The sequence below is a fragment of the Arachis hypogaea genome, chromosome 15, assembly GCF_003086295.3.
Source record: "Arachis hypogaea cultivar Tifrunner chromosome 15, arahy.Tifrunner.gnm2.J5K5, whole genome shotgun sequence".
Taxonomy (NCBI): domain Eukaryota; kingdom Viridiplantae; phylum Streptophyta; class Magnoliopsida; order Fabales; family Fabaceae; genus Arachis; species Arachis hypogaea.
Window position 1 is genome coordinate 113,639,602 of NC_092050.1, and position 3,587 is coordinate 113,643,188.

Below are 3,587 nucleotides of genomic sequence, written 5' to 3' on the forward strand. Positions count from 1 at the left end.
TTATGCGGTTTTAAGTTTTAAGCAGGCTCATATTTTAGTGTTAAATATTATAAGAGTCGTGGTAAAACTCGATCTATCAGAGTGGCGCAGCCGGAAGCGTGACATTTTGATAGTTAGGTTGTTACAGGAGGCAGAAGGCGACGAGGAGGTGACTTGAATCTTCGATGGATATGCTTCTTGACGGTGGTGAGTGGCGCACTGGTGTGGTTGCGGTGGTGAGTGCCGCGCTGGCTGAAGCTGAACGGGTCTCCGCGCTAGCAACGAGGTGGCTGAAGCTGAAGCAGACTCTCTATCTCTCAGCTCTCATGGTGGTCTCTCGTGGGAAGGGAAACAGGGGATGGAGTGAATGAGAGTGATGCACGATGGAGGCTAGGGTTTGAGGGTTTCACTTTCAGGAAGCAGGTTTAGTTTTTTTTTTTTTTTAATGAAACGACGTCGTTTCAAGCGCAGGTAAAAAAAAAAAGGAGTTCGACCGGTCTGGGTTAAATGAAACCTGCCGGTTCACCGGTTCTAATCAAATCTGGCCAGTTCAATCCGGGTCATTTCGGTTCGATTCTTTGTCCGGTTAGAAAGTTCGCCCGGATCGGTTATGGCACCAGTTTGCCGGTTTTCCGGTCCGACCGGCCGATTCGGTCCGGTTCTGACAACACTGGTTAAAATAATATTATTTTCTCTTCTATTTGTAAAATATACATCCTCATCCCTTATAACTTTTAAATTATTAAATTGTGATTTTATCAAAATTTTCGTTAACAATTATTTTTATATTTTATTATTAATTTTTGGTATCAATATATATTATTTTAACATTAAATAAAAAACTCATACCACTGTTAATATGTATAACAATTAATATATATTGATATCGGAAAATAATCTTATCAGAAATTTTTTATTTAATGGTAAAATAATATATATTGATATCGAAAAATTAATAGTAAAATATAAAAATAATTATTAACAAAAATTTTGTTAAAATTACAATTTAATAATTAAAAAGTTATAAAGAAAGAGAATATACATTTTACAAATAGAAAAAAAAATATTATTTAAACATCTCTTAAAAAAAATAAAATTTTCTCTAAAAAATGGAGAGTGAATAACGTCTCTCTCATAAGACCAAAATTAATATTTTTCACTCGTTATTGTTATCATTATGTACATTAGTAATAATAATATAAAATATATAAATATTATTATTTTTCCAATTTATTATTGCATAAAATTTACTATTTTAACAGTAAATATGTTTTTATTATTATTGTTACATAATATAAAATATTTTATTTTTTAAAAAACATTTACCCTAAAAATCTAATATATTTCATGATTAACTTAATAAATAAAATATATTATAATAATACATATAATTTCCTAAATTTTGGAAGTTGAGCCCATTTACCATAAGCAAGCCCGAAAAAGTTCAGTCCAATTCCAAAAATGATAGTCACTCACATTAATACAATTATTTTTCTAAATTAAATGTGCAACTGCGGTCACAGGCTTTTAGGTTTGCAGTTCCATGTGACTCAGAAAAAAAAACTACGCGTTGATGCGTGGTACACACACCTCAGCATCCATATGTAGGGATGTTTCCCCAATCCATATCAGAGAATTTCCCTTTGTTATGTTAAGAGCCAAGTAACTTCGTTTTGTTGAGCAATTAATGAAAAGTGGAGTGAAGAGGATGTATGATCATGCTCTGAGATCTCACAGTAGCAAACTAATCCTTCAAGCCCCTTGAAAATCTGACCACATATGCTTCTGATATGTATTTGCTATATACACGTCCCATAGCCACGATCCATAGGAGGATGTTTCAACACAATCAGATGATGAAATTTAATTAGCCTAAAATTTTCTAACTCTTCCCGAAGGGCTTTTAGTTTTGTGAAATAACTAGTCAATGAGAGATCTCCTTGCTTTACTGCATAAAGTTCCTCTACTAGCTTAGTAATCCAGAATCTATCTCCACGGTACTATCTTCTTTTGAGATCATTCCATGGATCATATGTAACATTATTCCATATGACGCTTTGTGAAATTGCAAAACTTAAAGACAAGTTTATCCATGCTTCTACATAAGTATTGCACTTAAACCATAATTCTAATATTAGGTCATTTAGATCAGGTTTTCTTTGTGGTTTCATCTATAAAGTGCAACTTGTTCTTGGATTTCAAAGCCAAGGACATTGATCAATACCAATAATTTGTGTTAGAGCCATTCAAGATTACAGAAGATAAAGGAATACTCGGTATTTGAAGGGCGAAGAAAATGAGAGCTTGATGGATCCCTGTTTGGACTTGGAACTGCTCCAGTTCTTCCAATGTGAGCTAAAAGTTTGAGAGTTGATTTAGAAATGCTGGAAATGCCTCAACATTCACTGGAGGTGTGGTTGAATGATCAACTCGAAATTTGGATCTATGAATTCTTGCATGAAGGGTTTCTTGTAAATATTTGAAGATTTGAGGATGAGCAGATTAGGTTTGAGTCGCCATTGTTAGACTCTGGATTCACAAAATGGAAGCATTTTCGATGAAGAAGAAAATTTGGATAATTGCAGTTGGAACTAATAAAGCTCGTTTCTTAAGAAAATTTAGGAATGATATGAAATTAGACAGAGAGTTGAAAACATTAAAGAGAGGCAAACAGATATTTGTGAAATTGCAATGAGATTGATAATTTGGTGAATCACACCTTTTACACTTGGCTTTTAGGCTTATATGCCATAAATGGAAGATTTGCAAGTAACTTGCAACTAAATTTAACTAACTTGAAAATATCTACAACTAACTAAAATTAACTTAACTAACTCGTATAAAATAATATCTTTCCAATCTCTATTATGTAATACTAACTTCTAAAACAAACATCACCTAAACATTCAATTGACTTTAACTTTTGAATGATGTCCAAATAATCAAGTGTGATTTGCAGGACGCTTTAACTTTTTTAGAAATATCAAATTCTTAGTAAAATCATTCTGCAAACCACATGCTTTCGTATACTGTTTGCTCATTTCCTCTCTCATTTGCAATCACCGTATCCACCAAGTCTCACGGTCATTGTTGCGGATTGAACAAAACTCAAAGAATAGAACATCAGCTCCAAGCTCAGTGATAGTCCTTCTTGGACGCATGAATTGTCTGCAAAGAGGGCAAGTAGCGTTATTAAAACCAACAACCCATCGATCCAAACAGTTTTTGTGGAAGATATGGTCACACCTCAGCACTGTAATCTCTTCTCCTTCTCCAATGTTGCATAGACACACAGCACAATCAACACGTTCCTCTGAGCCATGGTGGTGACATACACTAGGATCTCCTCCAATTATGGGAAGATAGTTATAATGGGAATCGTAGAGCTTGTAGAAGGGATAATATAGAAGGAATTCAAATACCCATTTAAGGTGAGTGTAGATTACAACTAAGAAGTTGAACATGATTATGGTTATAAATAATGAAGAATACTCTCTCTATATATACTCAAGTAGTAGTTCTTGTTTGGGTTTAAGAATTATTGAAAATTTGGGGTTATTTATAAATTAGCTTCTCGAGATGCTAGACACTCATGCTGTGCCTTTAGT

The 3,587-nt window shown here is 33.7% G+C and overlaps 1 long non-coding RNA gene across 1 annotated transcript; it reads right to left on the minus strand.

The window, feature by feature from the left end:
* Positions 1-2,656: 2,656 nt before the first annotated feature.
* Positions 2,657-3,365, minus strand: LOC140179525 (uncharacterized). Its single transcript, XR_011873019.1, has 2 exons — positions 3,226-3,365; positions 2,657-3,147 (listed from the first exon to the last, which is right to left on the minus strand). It is a non-coding gene; the product is annotated as an uncharacterized lncRNA (long non-coding RNA).
* Positions 3,366-3,587: the final 222 nt, after the last annotated feature.